This window comes from Neovison vison, chromosome 14 (genome assembly GCF_020171115.1).
Source record: "Neovison vison isolate M4711 chromosome 14, ASM_NN_V1, whole genome shotgun sequence".
Taxonomy (NCBI): domain Eukaryota; kingdom Metazoa; phylum Chordata; class Mammalia; order Carnivora; family Mustelidae; genus Neogale; species Neogale vison.
Genome location: NC_058104.1, coordinates 1,075,662 through 1,094,601, shown reverse-complemented (window position 1 = coordinate 1,094,601; position 18,940 = coordinate 1,075,662). Strand labels below are relative to the sequence as shown.

Here is an 18,940-nt window from a genome sequence, read left to right as displayed (position 1 = left end):
AGCGTTGTGGGAGACACAACAGCGGCGAGCGAGGACTCCGCTCGGGTCCCCCCTCCCCCATCTCCTCATCCAAGTTCCCCCCAGTACCCCCCAGGTCTCTCCCCCTCAGCATCTCCCCCCCCAAGTCCCCCCCCAGGTCTCTCCCCCTCAGCGTCTCCCCCCCCAGTCCCCCCGCAGGTCTCTCCCCCTCAGCGTCTCCCCCCCCAGTCCCCCCCAGGTCTCTCCCCCTCAGCATCTCCCCCCCCAGTCCTCCCAAGGTCTCCCCCTCAGCGTCTCTCCCACCCCCAATCCCCCCCAGGTCTCTCCCCCTTAGCGTCTCTCACTCAAGTCCCGCCCCCCAGGTCTACCCCTCAGCATCCCCCGACTCAAGTCTCCCCTGAAGACCCCCCTCAGTTCTCCTCAGATTTCTCCGCATCAGCATCTCCCCACTTAGTTCCCCCAGCAGGTCTCTCTTAAGCATCTACCTTCAGCATCAGTGTGGGGGGACCTGAGAAGGGAGATGCTGAATGGGGAGACCTGAGGGGGACCTGACTGGGGGGATGCTGAGGAAGAGACTTGCGTGGGGGGCCTGAGTGGGGAGATGCTGAGCGGGAGAGACCTGGGGTAGACCTGGGTGGGGAGATGCTGAGCGGAGCCCCTTCACTTCTTAAGCGACTCTCCACTCAGGTTCCCTCCCCCAGGTTTCCCTCCAAGGTGTCCCCCCCCCCCAGTGCTCTCCTCTGAGCTTCCCCAGGTCTCCCGCACACAGGGACTCCCCCTGCCGTCCCCCAGGTCTGCCCGCTCAGGTCGCGCCCTCCGTGCTGTGCTGTCCGTGGAGAAGGCAGCGGGAGCCCTGCCTTCCAGCCGAGGGACTGCCCCGAGGACCCGAGCACGCCGCCCGCTGAGGGACTGTCGCGCGGACCCGAGCACGCCGCAGACTTGCCGTGGCAAAGGCGTCTTTACGCTCTCGGAGCCTGGCGGTGGCCGCTCAAGTGTGTGCGAATTACAGGTTGGACGGAAGCGGGACGGAGGCAAAGCTCGTGTTCCAGCGTGACTTGCCGCGGACAGCGGGTGCTGTCCCCAGCGGCCTGATGGTGGCTCTGGACCGCGATGAGGGAGGGCGGGAGTGCAGGTGTGCAGGTGAGTGCGGAGGCGCGGCTTGGGGACAGAATGGGGCTCGGGTGGGGAAAGGAGCCGTGATTTCTGGCACCTGCGAAGCCTGGTGTCCCCGGTGACCCCCATCCAGTCTGGTCCCGCCACTGTCTGTCGCGTCTGTGCTGCTGGGTCCGTAGGCGGAGGCCGAGAGAGCTGCCCGACATCGGGGGCCGCCACTGTCCTATGGTGCTGAGTCCCTGAGCTCTGGCCTCGGCTGCTTCTGCAGCTCCCGAACTCTCCCTCCGAGCCAGGCCGAACCGGCTGTGCGCGCAGGTGGGAGAGTCTTGCGTTCTGGGACGCGCTGTCCAGGGTGCGGCTGTGGTAGCTCCAGGACACGGCGGCAGACGCTCCTGCGGAACCTGGAGGACCCCAAGGAGGCCTCGGGCTAACTGCGGACCTGCACCTTGGGGGCCGGCCTTGTCAGGATAGAGTCCCAGGGTACACTGCCCTCATCAGCACCCCAGAAAGGCACTTCTCGGGATCTTTCCACGGGACCCGTTTAAGCCAGAGCACGGAAACCCTGTGCCTCGGCGTGGTGGGTGGCCTGGGTGGGGTCTTCGTCAGCCCTCTGCGTCTGGGCCTGCCCCTGTGTGCGCCACTGCCCGGTCCTCGCCACTAGGTGGAGCCACAGGCGCGCGTGAGCGCCCCAGCGTCCCAGGGCTCAGGGCCCCTTCACTCTCTAACAGGCTTTGAATTCCTGCCCTGCGGTGGGGGCGCGGTGTCGCGCGGGGAAGATTATTTATTACCTTAGAAGTGGAGGCAAAGAATATGGTGCGTATGTATTTTTCTTTTATTTAAAATCTACAGTATTAAAGTTTATTACTCACGAACAAAACAAATTTAGAGGCGTTTCCACTTGTGGGATCCTTTCAAGGAAGAGCTGCATTTCCCACTCTGCTTCTGCCTCTAATCGCCAGCGGTCAGGGAGCCTCTGGGACCCCGCAGGGCCCTTCCAGAGAATGCGCGTGGGAGGCAGTTCCTAGCAGTCCGGTGACAGTTGTGTGCTCCCTGCAGGCCCCACACCCCGGGGACTGCCCTGAAAAGAAGGCGTGGCTGCCTCTCGCCCTTGCTGGTGTTCTGTCTCCGTGATTTCCTGCGTTTTGACTCCTGTTGCTAAAGAGAGTCAGACACAAACTGTGTCATAGGATTTTTTTTTAAAAGATTTTATTTATTCATTTGACAGAGATCACAGAGATCAAGCAGGCAGAGAGGCAGGCAGAGAGAGGGAGGAGGACGCAGGCTCCCCGCTGAGCAGAGAGCCGGATGTGGGGCTCGATCCCAGGACCCTGAGATCATGACCTGAGCCGAAGGCAGAGGCTCTAACCCACTGAGCCACCCAGGCGCCCCTGTCATAGGATATTATGGTGAGAAATGAGCTTGCAGCAGTCTGGTTTGCAATCTGGGTTACTCTGGACACGAAGGAGCTCCCCATTCCAGTCCTGCTGAGCCCCAGGTTATTTAGGATTCCCAGAAGACACCGTGTCAAGACACCCCGAGAGGAATTGTAGGTGAGGGGGGCTAATGTGGGATCTGGTCCCCAAATCCTGCGGAAATTTGGGGGGGGCTGCACATACGTCTGTATCAGGGACTTCGCAGATTAGTCGTGAAGGTCAAGGGCCTTGTACATTTTGGGGGTCTGTAGAGAGACCAAGATGATATGATTATGGAGAGTCTTGGTACTTTCTAAAATAGTTAATAGGGTTCCTTTCTTTTTTTTTTTAAAGTAGGTGCACACACGGTGGGGCTCAAACTCATGACCCTGAGAGCAAGAGTTGCATAATCTACCAACTGAGCCAGCCAGGTGCCTTATACTTCCTTTTATTTTTTCATTTTATTTTATTTAATTGACAGACAGCGAGAGAGGGAACACAAACAGAGGGAGTGGGAGAGGGAGAAGCAGGCTTCTACCAAGCAGGGAGCCTGATGCAGGGCTTGATCCCAGGACCCTGGGATCATGACTTAAGCCGAAGGCGGATGTCTAATGACAGAGCTTCCCAGGCACTCCCCTCCTTTTTTTTTTAGAGAGAGGGAGAAAGACTCTTAAGCAGACCCTGCCCAGTGTGGAGCCTGCGTGGGAATCGATCTCATGACCTTGAGATCATGACCTGAACAGAAATCAGGAGTCATTCCCTTAACTGACTGAGCTAGCCAGGTGCCGTTCTGCTTAGAGCAGTTTTAGGTTTCCAAGAAAATAGGGCAGAAAGGACAGAGCTTCCATGTGCTGCTCTGCCCCATACACGGGCCCCACCGATAACCTCTTGTGGCAGGGCGATGCGCCGGTCACAGCTGACGAGCAGCACTGACGCGGGTTGCTACTGAAGCTGACGTCCCACGCACACGTCCTCTGCTGTTACCCAGTGCCTCTGTCTGTCTCGGGACCCAGTGAAGTTGCATCCTCCTTTCCTCTTGGACTCCTCTGGGTTGGAACCATAGTGATAGTGTCTCCGGCTTTTCTTAGTTTTGATGGCCTTGACTATCTGAGGTGTGTAGGAGGTCTGTAAGTTGGGGTTTATGAGATGTTTCTCCTGTGGTTAGGTGGGGAAATGGCAACGGCTTCCGCCACTGTGACCTCTCTGTAGGCCCCCCTTCTCTTCCCTGAGACGGAGAGGAGCTGGGGGGCGGGGAACAGCGGAGAGGGAAGGAGCGGGGAGGGGACAAGCACGTGGCACACCTGTCCGCAGGACCCATTGCAGCCTCTGGCTGGGGGAGCACGTGGTGTCCCAGAAGCGGCAACCACAAAGCAGGGCCAATGGAAATGGGAGCCCAGCATTCTTGAGCACCCGGTGAGAGCATCTGGCTGGGACCCTCTGGTGGGAGGACCCGGATGGAACAGCTGGTGGGGAGAACCTAATGGGGAGCACCTGGCAGGGGGCCCCCTGCGGCCCCTCCTCACTTCGAGCCTCATCGCAGGGGGAGCTGCTGGGCTCTGTCTGGGGAGCACCTATCTTCCCGCCTCAGCCTGTCCGTCCCCAGGGACCCGTGGGGCACCCTGGCCCACTGCCATCTCCCTGCTGGGCTTGCCCCTCGGGTGAGCTAATGAGAACATGGGCGCAGGCCGCCGTCTCCCACAGACAGTCTCCCTTTGGCTTTTCTGGAGGCTTTGTTGTGGCTGTGGGGGGTGGTTCTTAGGGCCTTGAGGTGCTGCTTTTACCTGCTTTACCCTTTAGGACGTAGGTGAGGCTTTGGGGACCCCATTTCTGCTGGTGCAGAGGACAGGTGGAGGGCAGCTTGGACTGGTCAAGGCAGCTCTGCTCCCAGTCCAGTGCAGGTTGTGGGTGACCTGCTTCTGCTGACGACCGAGCTCTGCAGGGAAGGGAAAGGTTCTGTGTGTGTGCACAAGCCGGACAGAGTGGTGTGCTTCAGGAGCCTGGCAGGTACTCTGGCTTGAGTGGGCTGGTGGTGGTGGCAGTGATGGCAGCGATGGTGACGGTGCTGGAGCTGCGCCGCACGGCCTTGCCTGCACCACGTCCTGGAGCTGCTGCTGACGGCCAGGACACAGCCTGGGGGTCCTGATCCCCGTCTCTCAGAACCCGTTCTGGCTCCATTCTTTCCAACCTCCTGACCTGGGTTATGGAGCACATGCAGGACTGAAATGTGGTAACATCCCGCTTCATCTCATTAGAGTTACTTTTCTTAAATTAGAGAAGGAACATGTATCAGGAGTGCCGTAGTGGGCTCTACCTGCAAACCAACAAGATGTGTGCACACGTAAGTAAGTTAGACTATGACCTGAATTACGAAAAGGCTCACTGCTTGGTCCTTTTCAGTGCCCCGGTGCATTTGGAATTGACACAGTCCTTGGGTTGCAGACATTTCCAAGCACAGGTCTTTTGAAGGAAGATGAAAACACCTGTACGTTGTTGTTTTTATTTTTGGAAGGGAAGGAGAATTCATTCATCTTATGCCAAGTGGTGGAAACTCTGATGTGCTGGGACGGATGCTTTGACATTTCTTATTGTCAAAGTAATTTCTTAGGTGCCCTAAACACAATCGTGGTCTTGCTGAAAGAGTAAACCATGGTGAGGTTGGGTGCTGAGGGGAAGGAGCGCGGCAGTGGGCATAAGCAGAGCGCTTCTGTCAGCTGCTCCGGGTCATCTGTGTGGCCAGGCCTCCAGAAAGCTATTGTCTGAGAGGCTTCCATCAGGAGATGTTTTTCTGATCTTTACTTACTTAGGATAGCCTGGACAGTGAGCCCCTGGCCTGGCCAGGGAAACAGAGAGGCTTTGACATATCCACCCCGCCCCCTTCCTCAGCTCTGTCAGTGGCTTTCTGGGGGTAAGGACCCGATACAGTCCCTCTCCTCTGCTGTCCGGGGGCCCACAGTCTTTTCTTCACTGGGTCTTCTCAACATCCTCACTTGGGAGATTGATTGGCCCTTAAAAGAGCTGCTGGCCTGGTCTTAGAGCAGATGGAATTCACACAAGAGCCACTCTGAGTGGCTCAGGAGGACGTGGTTACAGCTGGGTGATGGTGTGATTGCCTCGTGGTTAAAGGATTTGAAGGGGACTAGGATATGCCACCCCAGAATGTACCACTTTGGCATGAGAATTATTTTGAGCTGAAGGCAGTTGAGAATCAGTAGATGCAGAGGGAATCCTTGTTGGAGCTTTCCTTATCTGAATATAAGAAGCTTTTGGGGAAATAAGACTGCCATAAATTTCTTGTTTGGGGTAGGTCTACTCCCAAAGGGGTTACCACAAATAAAACCTATCCTAACTTCCTTCTACGGGGGAGTTTATAACTCTGAAAGAGGCAGAAAGCCCACTTATTCCTGTATAGACAACTGTTATCACTAACTTCCTTGTACTTCAGTTATTTTCCTGAAACACATTTGTCTTTCCTAAAGAAACTATTTGTTCTTTCTTTAAAAGGATTTTCTTTAAAAGGATTTGTTCTTTCTTTAAAAAGGATTTTTCTCAGGGTGCCTGGGTGGCTCGGTCAGTTAAGGATCCAATTCTTGATTTCAGCCCAGGTCATGATCTCCGGGTTGTGAGATCGAGCCCTGCATTTGGCTCCATGCTCAGCAGGGAGTCTGCTTGTCCCTCTCTCTCTCTGCCCCTTCCCAAATAAATAAATAAATAAGAAAGGATTTTCCTCCCCTTTTCCTTATTCGTACTAAGTTAGGTATACAGACATCTAACTGAAACTTCTGGGCTAGCTACTATTCTTGGCTCCCATATACACATAATTAAACTTTTTTCTTCTGTTAATCTGTTGCTTGTCAGTTTAATTGACAGACCCCAGGGACAGAACACAAGAGGTACTTCTGCAGCCTTCTTCACAGAGGCTCCCTAACTTGGCCAGACATGCAGGTGGGTTGAGGGAACGGGGGTGGTAGTGATGTGGGGGGTGGGTGCTGGGACTGAGAACCCATCCAACCCTCCATCTGCCTATTTTCCCCTTATGTGTGACCTTGTGCTCACAAAACTCAGCAGAATAAGTGGAAGCATCAAGACTGCTCATTGTCTCATTGGCAGACAGCATAATGTTATGAAGGTAAGTGAGAAAAGAGGCTCCAGTTGATGGTGGGTGGGAGCCGATGCAGCAGACCGGAATGGGCTGTCGCATAGGGTAGGTGTCTCGTCATGGCCTTGGGTGGCTATCAGATATCAGAAATTCCCAAAGAACATTTAGTTTTTTTCTTGTGGTTGGTTTAAATTGGGTTCAGAATGTCCCGTGTAAGAAATGAAAGGGGGATTTGCCACATGTCACTACTGTATCCCACACTTGTCAGCTCCTTGGTGCTCAGAGAAAATTGGGAGCCCCTCTTTGCCTGCGGCACAGAGACCCCAGCGGCTCAGGCAGTTGCAGCAAGCTTCCAGTCCCAGGAGAAGGGGAGTGGGGCAAGGCTGTGGAGAAGCAGCCAGTGGAAGCTCTGCCTGCAGGCCACACTCCTGTCCTCTTACCGGGTGGGGGTGGGCAGAGGTGTGCTCATGTGGCTGGGAGCATTTATCAGGGAGCTTGCGTGTGTGAGTGGTCACACCCATATTTGGACGTCGGTACAGAAGAACATGGTTTCAGTATTTGGGGTAGCTGTGTTTAAATCTCGCCCAGGCGTCAGGGACAGGCACTTTAGAGTGGCAGAAATTTAAAATGCAATGTGCTGAACATGGCTCTTGGAGTGTCGTGCGCTGAGAACGTGTCTGTTGAGGGTTACGTGGCCCTGCTTTCGTGGAAATGAACCCACATGGTCTATCACAGGTCTATGAAGGAGCGCGGAGCCTGCCGCGTGGGGGGCAGAGCTGGTGGCACAGCCTTGATCTTTCATGGTTGGTGTTCCTCACTCTTTTACGCATAAAAGTGACGTCTGGTATCGCTACATGCTTGTGTCTGAAGCAAAAACCATTTCCCCCTTTGCACGACGGGGAAGTTCAATTCTTTTTTTTCTTTTTTTTTTAAAGATTTTTTTGTTTATTTGACAGAGATCACAAGTAGACAGAGAGGCAGGCAGAGAGAGAGGGAAGCAGGCTCCCTGCTGAGCAGAGAGCCAATGCGGGACTTGATCCCAGGACCCTGAGATCATGACCTGAGCTGAAGGCAGCGGCTTAACCCACTGAGCCACCCAGGCCCTTGGGAAGTTCAATTCTTAACTACTTTCCCAGGGTTGCAGGTCGCACTGGGCTTCTGTTCGGCTGGTTTGGATAGTTAATGTCACTCTGGCTCAAGGTGTCAACCTGGCCTCTGGGTTATTGCTCATATAAGTGCTGTGATAATTGGGACCCATTTCTTCCTGGAGCAAGTAAAATATACTGGATGGTAAGATCCTTTGATGGGGCAGGAGAACACTGAAAGACTGAGATGGTCCCTCTTGCCTGTTTCCCAGCATTGACCAAAGGCTGCTGTGCCAAGCAGAGCCTGTCATTCTCCAGGGCGGACTGTGCTGAGGGTCCTGCGAGCCTTACACAAAGTGTCGGGGAGCCCACCTGCACCCAGACCCTGCCCAGAACCCCCTACAATCAGGGGCTTAAGAAAGATGAGCAGAAACAAAATGACAACCCGCTTTAACAGATGCATAGGGGGTTTAGCAGACACTTCCCCAAAGGAGATATACGAATGGCCAGGAGCCCCCGAAAAGATGCCTAGAAAATATAAATCATACCACTGGATACCCACTAGGGTAATTATAACAAAACAAAATGGAAAATAACAAGTGTCAGTGAGGAGGTGGGGGGTGTTGGGACACTTGCACAGTGCGGGCCGGGAGGGAGATGGTGCAGGCCCCCGTGGGAAGCAGTCTGGCGGTTCCTCAGAAGGAACCTGACCCTGGAATTCGACTCCTAGGGGCACGTCTGAGAGAACTAAGAACAGGGGCTGAACAGATCCTTGTACACCTGGGTTTGCAGAAGGTCTAGTCACAGCAGCCGAAGATAGAAACAACTGAAATGTCTGTAGATGGGTGGGTAAGGAAAATGTGGCCTGTCCACGCGGCGGGCTTTCTTGTGCCCCTGGAAAGGAACGGAGCTCTGGCACACACCACAGCGTGGGCGAACCTCGAGAACATTCTGCTCAGTGACAATCCAAACCCAAAGGGCTCTGTGTTGTCTGAGTTCACTTACGGGAGATGCTCGGAGCCAGCGGATTGGTGGCGAGAAAAGATCAGTGACCACCAGGGTCTAGGGAGGGGGCCAGGCATGGGGTTTCATTTTGGGGTGATGGGGGAGTCTGACACTAGATAGGGTACTGCACAGTAGGAAAGGGTTAAAACTCTTTCTCCGACTATCTGAGTGAGGGGGCAGGTGGGGATGGCATTGGGGGGAGGGGGGGAGGGAGGATGCGGCTTTGGGAGGTGGAGCGGAGGACCTGTCTGTCTTCATTCTGCTCTAGTGCTTGCCGACCAGGGGCTGCCAGTTGCCTCTCCCCAGGGCAGGAGGAGGCTGGGAGGCATAACCACAGGCCCATCTTCGTTTTCAGGGACACAGTGGTCCAGGAGCCACATTACGGCCCAGAGGCTCCCACACACGGCGTTTCTTAGGGGGACTTGGGCTGGAGGGAGCTTCGTATGGCTCTTAGACCCTGTCCCAGCAGAATCCCTGCAGAATTCCCAATTTCAGACACACTACATTTTTATTAAGAGCTTTCACCCAGAGATGATGGAATAGATTTTATTGTTGGAAAGAAGCCAGCTAAAATTAGATGCCTCTTGTCTCCCCACCATCCACGCCTCACCTCTCTGTTCTTTTCTGAAGTCTTTGCTTTCATGTCTTGGTTCCTGGCCGTAGGCACCTGGGGGGTGTACTCGCGAAAGCAGGGGTGCACGGTCGCGTCCTGGAGCCGGTGCGATCTTGCTTTGCTGTCAGTGATTCTGTTCTGAACCAGCTTTGGGCCTTGTGCTCTGTGTTGGGGGTGTGTGTGTGGTTTCTCTCTTCTTTTCAGGGAAGCTTGTAAGAATTTTGTAGCTGCGAACTGGTAGAATATTTTGCTTCGCATAAGAAGTTCATCTGATTCCTCACGCCTTGTGTTTTCTCTCCAAGTTCCCGTTCTTGGCAGAGCTAACCTGCTGTGTCATCTGCCGAAACAGAATTGGGTTTGCCTCCCCACAGCCCCTTTTTAGCAGAGCCAGGTTTGATAGTCTGCTGTCTTCTGTTGCCATGTGGGGACACTGACTTCTAAGAACAGCTGTTACTTCTTACCAGTGCAGGCAAGGGAAGGGTATTTTGCGTGAAGACTAGGGCTTTGATCGTCCAGGGCAGCTGATGGCTCATTCCTGGAACACGTCTGGGGCCTGACCACTGAGCTGGTCGCAGGTCGCAGAGGGCGCCAGAGCTGCGGGGCTTGCTGCCCTTCATGTGGGTGTTGGTTTCTTTAAATTTAATTCTGTGTAGAATTTAGCAGAGACCTGGAGTGGATTTCGGATGGCCTCAGCCTACGGCTCCCAGATCTGACACTGACGGTGTGGGACAGGGCGTCACAGAGCAGGAGCAGCTGCTGGCCGTGGGGCATCTTCACGTTGCACGCGGCCGGTAGCGGACGCCTTTTCCGGGCACGCCTGCTGCAGACGGTCCCCTTGGAAGGAGCCTGTGGCCAGGGGCATGCCATGGTCAGAGGGGCTAGGCATACACACACTGGCTCTCCCAGGGACGAAAGCCTCCTCTGTCATCTCCTTTGCCCACCGGGCTGATGGTGGCTGCGGGTGGTTTTTTTTCTTGTTTCACTTGCCGTTTGTGCCGGGTGCAGTTAGGAGGCGCTGGGCTGCCCACTGCAGCACAGCCACCGCGCCCTGGACGGGCGGCTGGCCTGTGAGACACACCCAGGGGGAAGACTTAGCCTGGGTTACTAGACAGCAGATTAATAACTTGTTACATTCATTCCGTGGTGAAATGGTGATGTTTTAGATAGGCCTGTTTAAATGTATCATTAATTTTATGTTTGCGTTCACTTTTCACGTACGGGTATTTTATGCCTGGAAAAGTTACAGCTGGAGGAGCAAGGGGCTCTTGGTCTCAGGGTTGCGAGTTCCAGCCTCATGTTGGGCATAGAGATTGCTTAAAAATAAAATCTTAAAAAAGTTGAATCTGTAGCTCACATGGTAATTCTTTTCTTTTTAAAAGGATTTTAGTTATTTGACAGAGAAATCCCAAGTAGGCAGAGAGGCAGGCAGAGAGAGAGGGAAGCAGGCTCCCCGCTGAGCAGAGAGCCCGACGTAGGACTCGATCCCAGGACCCCCGAGATCATGACCTGAGCCGAAGGCAGAGGCTTTAGAGCCACCCAGGCGCCCCCCTACATGGTAATTCTTTTGGATGGAGCCGTGCCACAGCCTACCTTCTTGGAACACACGTGCACATGTGTGTACACACACACAGCATCGCACAAACACATGTGCAGACACACACATGCATCTGCACACACACGCAAATGGGACAGAATGTACGTGCAGACATGCGAGCCCTTTGTCACACACAGACACAAGCACGTGTGTGCCTGTAGATACAAACGGAGCGTGGTGCACAGTGTGTGCACGGCTGGGAGTGGGGACACGCGTGCGTTCCTCTCAGGACGGGCTGGTTTCCAGCTCACACCTGGGCAGTGGGGCCTCAAGGCTGCTGGGGGGGCAGAGAAGTGACAGACTCACGGTCACAACAGGGAACGTGGGGCTGTCCCCGTCCTGATGATCAGTCACATGTCCTGAGAATGCCACCCTGAATGGTGACCGTGGGCGGGAGCCTCGGACAGTGACTGCAGAGCGGAGGTCAGACACACCAGCCCCCCTTCATCCCCAGCTCTCCCTGCTGCCACTCTTTCAGGATTCAAGACGTATTTTTTTTTTTAACAGTTTCTTTTTCTTTTTTCAAAAGCGATGAAATGCACATAAAATTAACCACTTAAAATTCAACAATTCAGTGGCATTTAGCACATGCGCAGTGTTATGCACCCACCATCTCCATCAAGTTCCAGAACATTCTTGTCACCTGCCCCATAACCAGCTCTGGACCCAGTAGTGACCCTGTTCCCTGTGCTCTTGGCGCCTGTGGGCTCGTGGGCTCTGGATGTTTCACAGGAGTGGCCTCTCCCCTGCGGGCGGTGGACTTTATTCCTCCGTCCATCTGTGGATGGACGTGTGGGTTGCCGCTGCTTTTGGCTGTTTGTTGTGCTGCTGTGAGGTGGGGCCGGGTCTGAGCCCAGGGGTGGTCTGGGGCCGCCTTTCAGGAAGGGCTCTGACTCCTCTCCCACAGTCCCTTGGGGGACCTCCAGACCTAAATGCCCGGCATGCTGCCTGAGGCTTCGCGAGCCCTCCAGATACCCAGGAGCCTCTCACACTGCCCCCAGGCTTCAGGCCCTGGTGTGGCCAGTTGCGTTTGTTGTGCTAAGATCCGCAGCTCAGGCCTCAGGGAACGGAGCTGAACCATTCATTCAAGCCTGTGCCGAAAGAGTCCTTTATATAGGTGCATTGAAACGCCAAGATTTTTATGAGAAAATGGGTCCAGAGTTCATTTCTCAGGCCCCTGGCGGAGAGTGGGGTGGCGGCAAGCCGAGGCCTTGGGCCCTGAGGCCTGTGTTTCCACCTAAACTGGCTGGCGCTCCAGGTCCCCTGGGCTCACCGAGGCAGGTGTAAGTGGGGGCCTGGTTGGTACGTCTGCTCTGGTCCACCTTGGGCTCATCCCCTTGGCTTTTCTGTGGGTGGTGTCGTGTTGGGCGTTCAGCGGGTGTGCTGTGGGGAGCCTGAGGAAGGGTGAGAGGCCACAGGGTGGTGAACGGCAATCCGAGGTGAGGAAGGGCGGGTGGGCTTCAAGCCATCAGGTGAAGGAGCACGGGTGTCGCCTGCTGCCTGTCTGGTCAGCCGGGCCCAGTCCGCTGGGGGGACGGGGCTGCTCAGCCTGGCAGAGGGGCCTCAAGGCTTCTGTACCGAGGTAACACTCATGCGACACACTTAGTGGCACTTAGGGCATTGACAGGGTTGTGTGACATCACCTCTGTCTGGGCCCAGAGCATGTTGCCAGCCCCCAGTGAAACCCCGTATCAGCAGGCACAGTGGCCCGTGGCCCTGGTGCCCACCGTCGACTCCCTGCGTCTGTGGATTTGACTCCTGCAGGGACCTGCCATAAGAAGACCCACAGCGCTTCCCGCGACGGCTTGTCTCTCCGAGCACGATGGCCTCGGGGCGCATCCACGTTGGCGCTGGGGTCAGAGTTTCCTCCCTTTGAGGCTGGAGGCTGTTCCATCCTGTGTCTGGGCCACATCTCGTTCACCCTCCTCTGCAGGGGGACATTTGTGCACAAGTTCTCTCATGGACTGGGGTGGACGTGGTGCCTGCCCAGGGGTGAGACTGCTGGCCACGGGGTGCTTTTGCGTAACCTCCGTGAGGGCCGGGTGGGCGTGCGTGCTCGCCTGCGTCTCCTCCTGGGGCCCCTCTGAGATGGGGGTGGTCTGCCCTCCAGCGTGCCGAGAGGCTGCGGGGGTGCCTGGCCCCGCTTTCCCTGAGCTCACGGCAGGGAGGGCCACGGGCAGACCCGCGTGTCTGCGAACGGGATCTGTGGGGGCCGCTGCCCTCCCCTTCAGATTAAAAAAGATGTTCACGGGGTGCCTGGGTGGCTCAGTGGGTTAAGCCTCTGCCTTCGGCTCAGGTCATGATCTCAGGGTCCTGGGATCGAGTCCCGCATCGGGCTCTCTGCTTGGCAGGGAGCCTGCTTCCTCCTCTCTCTCTCTCTCTGCCTGCCTCTCTGCCTACTTATGATCTTGCTCTGTCAAATAAATAAATAAAATCTTTAAAAACAAAAAAACAAAAAAAAGATGTTCACGGACCTTGGCTTTCAAAACGGCCGCATGCTATTTTTCTGATGTCTGTGGGATAGTAAAAAAATGGACATTTATTTTTTGTCCCCAGCTGCTGGCACCTGCGGAGGGCGAGTGTCTGGCGTGCTACTGAGAGGGGAGCTACTGATCGGAGGGTTGCACCTTGGCTTCGGACCCTGACATCGGCAGAGGAGCAGAGTGACGGGGATTAACCCCGACCGCCATTGACTTAACCAGCGCAGTTCTGTTAGGAGGTGCGGTAACAGTCCCGACCTGCCGGTGGGCTCGAAGCCGGTGCCGGTGCAAGGAGGGGGCCGCTCCCGGGGAAGGGCCTGGAAGCCCTGAGCCCCTTCCCCACCCCTCGCCCTGTGAGTCTCTTCCATCTGCTGAGGTTGCGCCCCTTCTAAGCACCCCGCGGACTTCGCGGCCAGCTTGGGCACCAGCACGAGGACCCCGTGGGCCTGGGACCTGGTGCGTGGAGTGGGGGCGTCTCAGGGTCCCGCAACGGGACCTCACTAGCACCCGCAGTGAGTGTCGGAGCGGAGTTCCGTTGCAGGACCTGCTGGGGGCATTCAGAGAGCTTGAGAGCTGGTCTGTGTCCGGAAAGACCCGCACACGTGGCGTCGGAAATGCTGGGAAGAGCGGCGCTGCGGCCTCCTTTCTGACGTGGGCGGTTCTGGGGTGGGAGGAGGTGGGGGTTTGGAGCCTTTTGCAGGACTGGCCAGTCCTGGGTCCATGGCCCCATTGCTCCTTACCGGCCTCCCACCCCCGGGTCACCAGGGCCGGGTGCCGCACATTGATGGACGGCCCTGGGCCCCCGCCTGCCAGAATCTCAAGCCTGTGGCCTGGTCGCCCCCCAGCTCAGGCTTGTGGCCCAACCACCCCGGTGCTTCCCATGCCCTGTGTGCGTGGCTCTGTCTACGCCTGTGGATGTAATCAGCTGTCTTCTCTCCGAGCCTCTCATCTGTGGACGTGGATATTTGGGCGATGCTGTCCAGCCCACACTGTGTTGATGGCGTCCAGGCCCCAGTGAAATTCCCCTCCACCTACGCTCTGCCCGCAGGTCTGGCCGTGCCCACCGCCCTTGGTGCACCCTGGGGCTGGGCAGCGGTGTCCTGTGGGCCTGGCCCCTGCCCCGGAGACTGAGCGCCACCCCTCCCCGGGAGCCTCCGCCTGGGCTCCGAGGCCTGCTGACTCCACGGATCAGATAAGCAGGAAGTTCCTGAGAGGAAAACCACAAGCTTTATGTTTATTTAATTCCAGCCATTCTGTGGTTTTTGGAGATGGCCTTTAAAGATTCGTTTTGATTATTATCTCAAAGAGAATGCAGAGAAGCCCATGGGTCGGGCTCCAGAGAAAATACACACAAGGAAGAGAAGTGGGTTTGGATCTCACCAGGCAGCTTTGGGGCAAACGGCAGGATGGGGCTGGGCCGTGGCCCCTCAGAGCAGCAGCCTGGCTTGGCCTGCACACGTGGGCCGCAGAGCCTCGCTCCCCAGAATCCACATAGGCCATGCAGTTCAGGCCCATGGCCACCTGCACTGGAGGTCAGGCTGTGGGGTGGCCTCCCTTCACGGTCGCCAGCTCCTTGTCCACCGCTCTGGCCACCGCGAGGCTCCAGGCCTTGGGACCCCGCCCAGCACCCCCAGAACCAGTGCACTGTGAAGCGGCCCCTAGAAACACTGTAATAGGCACCCACGTTGGCTGGGGGAGAGGAGGGGTGTGCTCTGGATGAAGGAAGGTGGCCCGTCAGCACAGGACCCCACCACATGCCTGCCTTGGCCCCTCGTGATCGAGGGTGCTTGCGGGTGCTGCAGGCCCGCCTGCTGGAGCTCCTCGGGCAACCTGAGGGCAAGCCTGCTGCCTGGAGCAAGAAAGTCCCTGGGGCCTTTCCTCTGGGTCAGGACCCCCACCTGGAATTTCAGCTCTGTGCCAAGTGGGGTGGGTCACTCAATTCCTAGGAAAACTCCAAAGCAGAGTCAATGTAAAGGTAATCTCTGCCATAGGGTCCTCCTGGGAAGGGGATTAGCTGTGGAATACCCTCGAGCCACCACGTGGGGACCCCACGCGAACTGGGGTGTGTGCGCAGGGTAGGATCTGGGGGGACAGGTTGATGTGTGTCCATCTCCTCGACTGTCTGGTAGGTCCCTCACTTTGAGTCTGCCTCACACCCCCTTGCTGTCAGTGGCAGGTTTGTGTGCCCTGGTGCGGGGTTGGCACCTGGCCTATCCCCGGAGGACAGCCTGCTTCCCCTGTGTGGCTCTGTCAGCAAGGAGTCCTCCGGGCCCCTTCCGCCCTCGCAGCCTGGGGACCGTCAGTGGCCTGTTTCCCACCAAACTCTCTTCATCGACTCCTGTGATTGCCTCTTATTTTCACGCTCGAGCTGCTGGGGCCGTGGCCGGTGGGAGTCTGTCTTGGGGACCCTTGCTTGGTGGCCTTCCTTGCTCTCTGGGACACAGGTGCTGAGATCCCCTGCCCCTCCCCACCGCCCCGGTGCCTCAGGATTGAGAAACTCCTGGGTGCACACACTTTGGCAGGCACCTCCCTCTCCAGGCACGTCAGAGCCGTGAGTTCGCTAATGCCCCAGTTCTGCTGTGTCCACGGGCTCATTCGGGTTCTCCGTGTCCGAGCCTGCGAATCTGCCCTGTGCTGCTCAGAGCACAGCAGCTGCCAGTCCCTAGGGAGGAGCCTGCCTTGTCCCTTGCCTTCGTGGCTTTAGTGCTGCTCATTCTGGGAAGGACAGAGCCACCTGTCCTGGGCTCTGCCCGGGGCCAGCAGGGAGTGGGAAGGGACCCCAGCTCTGCCACCAGCTCTGGGGATGGTCCATCTGCCCCATGTCCGCTCAGGGCTGGGGCTGAAGATGTGGGCTGTCCTGTTGGAGGCCAGTCAGGGATGTGAGGATGCAGCGGTGCCCCGTGAGCCCTTGTGGCTGGGGTGTGCGTGTGCACGCAGCTGGGGCCTGTGTTCGTTTCTGGGACAGCAGAATGAGCAGCGTCTGTCTGTCTGGGCACCTGCTCCTGCCCCTGCAGCTGGGTGGTGGTCACCCTCAGAGGCCATGTGCCTGTGCACCTGTGAGAAGCTCAGGCTGGCACGGCTGCTGTTCCACTGGCTGCAGCCACTGCGGCTACGGGAATGCCTGCCAGTGTGTGCATGCCTGTCCTCTCTGGCCTGCCGTCGGCAGACCTTCCCCCGCCCCCAGTGCTGCAGGTGGTAGAGCCCTGTCTGTAGCGCCTCTGAGCTTTCCGGGGCCTCCTGCGCGTGCTTATTAGCATTGAAAAGAACCCACACGTGCACCGAATGAGCCAGAGGTGGTTTATCCTTACAGCAGTTGGGACCCTTCCACATCCTGGGACAGGGCCGAGGACAGGATGGAGGAGGAGGTCTCCAGGGCCAGGGGAGTGTTCGTGGCTGCTGTGCCCGCTGTGGACTCAGGCATTTCTGTGTGTTTTCCTTTCCTGGCGCTGCCCTAACAAAGCCACAAGCTCAGGGCTCAAACTGCACCCACCCTTCTCTGTCTGCAGGCCGTAAGTCCCAAACTGCGGGGTCAAGGGGCCATGCTGTCTCGGGGGCACCTCCCGCCTCCTCCAGTCTCTGGTGTGGCAGCCATCCTTCTCGTCCCTCACCCTGTCAGTGCCTCTGGGGTCACACGGCACCTCCTTGTGAGGACACGGTCTTGTTGGGTTGTTGGGGTGGGACTGGCTGACTCCAGGAGAGCGACCCCTTTGTACTATTCACACCTGCAACGGCCCTATTTCCGGATAAGGCCTCATTCTGAGATCCTGGGGGTAAGGGCTGAGGCCTGTCCTCTTGTGAGACAGTTCAACCCACTGCAGGGTCCCATCTGTAGCCTCTTGTCTTTGACAGTATTGAAAACCATTCACATTTTAAAAATCAATTTTTAGACGAATGCACAGAGACATGGCTTTTCCCAACCTCAGGGCTGCCGGCTCCCGTGGAGAGGTGGCTGGTTGCGAGGCTGGGGGTCCCGGGGACACTGTATGTGTGCAGACGCCTGTGCACCCAGGCGTGCCCTCCGCGTGCGCCCTCTGCTCTCCTCCCTCGCCCCCACGATGTGCTGGGGGTTGGTCAGGATCAGTGTGTCTGGAGCAGCCCACCCAGTTCTTGGTGGCTGTGTGAAAAGCATCCGGGGACTTTCAGGAGGTAATCACCAAGGCCAGAACGAGCAGAGCTTATCCTCGCAGAAGCCGCGCTCCTTGACCAAGTGTGACCGAGTTCCGGCTGGGGAGCACCTGGTCCCAGGACGTAGGCATTTGAAATAAATTCTCTCTTCTGAAATAACCTCACGTGTAGGGAACAGTTGCAAAAACGGTACAAGAATCCCCACGTTCTTTCCTGTTGGGTTGCCCAGACGTGAGCATTTTACCACGTTGGCTTTTTCCCTGTAGGGCCTGAAGCGGCGGAGGGGAGGGTTTCAGGGTGCGCTCCCTGTGGGGGGTATTAGTGGCCACACGGCGATATCATCTCTGCTCTGCAGTCTGTAATCACAGTCCTTTCCCTGTCCCGTAACGAAACTTGCACACTTCCTGCTATGGTCACTTGTGAGTGTTTTACCGTTGGTATCCACCGTCGGCGGGGCTCCTCGGCTACTCCGCCTGCCCGTGGGTGACTTTGTGCGGACATGAAGACTTTGGGGGTCTGTGTGTGAGTTTCAGCATTCCTGAGTTTGTGGATTATTTGAGAGGTCCACTCTCTGTTGACGGTCCGGTGCCGTGCTTGCTGCCAGGTCGGCAGTCCCATGTGGCTAGGTTCCCGTGTGCAGAAGACAAAAGGAAATGGGACAGACACTCACTACTCAGCCACACGTGCCCCATTTCCCATGCTTAGTGGCTGCATGGCCTGGCTGGATCTGGATGCAGAGGAAGTGAGACACGCTGTCCTCACCGAGAGTCTGGTTGGACATTTGTTGTTGCAGGGTTTCCCAGGTTCATTGGTCTCTTTGAACATAACCCCCGCGGGCTCCATTCTTGTGGCCCTGATGCCCTCCCCTGTCAGACGGTGGTGGCTGAGGCCTCCAATGGCAGGGCTCACGGGCAGTGGACGCGGAGGGCATGGCCCTCCCCATGCCGCTCCTCAAGTAGGAGCGCATCTGCTGTTTCAGTGAGGTGACAAAACGTGTGTCTGTGTCACTGTGGTTGGAAAGCCGCAGTCACTTCCTGTGGTCCTTACTCATTCCGTGCCCATCAGGAAGGGGCCTTACCTTCTGCCCAGGGCTTTATCTGCACCTCTGGGGAGAAGCCTGTGATTTTTCTCCTCCGAACTGCACTAGAGTGACTTTCGCAACTGGATTTCCCTGGCGAAGCTGCCGTGGTGTCTGGGAGCCGGTCTGCCGGGCCATGGTGTCCTCTTCCCACCCTGTGCGGGGCTCTGCTTGGGGCCTCCTGGGAGCCAGGGTCAGGGCCCTCACCCCTACTTTGCCTGGGGCCTCGAGCGGACGGAGCGGACGGGGCCGGGGTCAGCGCGGCTGCGGGGACTCGCCTTGGGCCTCCCGGGAGCGGGGTCAGCGCCCCCTGCCCTGCACAGGGTCCAGCATGTCGCACAGCTTCAGTGATTGATGGCT

The 18,940-nt window shown here is 57.0% G+C and overlaps 1 long non-coding RNA gene across 5 annotated transcripts in view; it reads left to right on the top strand.

Moving 5' to 3' along the window:
- Window positions 1-264: 264 nt before the first annotated feature.
- LOC122895850 overlaps window positions 265-18,940 on the top strand; it is a 50,937-nt gene continuing 32,261 nt past the window's right edge. The window contains exons 1-6 of one of the 5 annotated variants that reach the window (XR_006382325.1): window positions 265-1,119; window positions 1,386-1,572; window positions 1,821-1,905; window positions 6,360-6,446; window positions 6,567-6,630; window positions 13,454-17,661. This is a non-coding gene — a long non-coding RNA (uncharacterized LOC122895850). The other 4 variants (XR_006382324.1, XR_006382326.1, XR_006382327.1 and 1 more) reach the window with 4 other exon arrangements.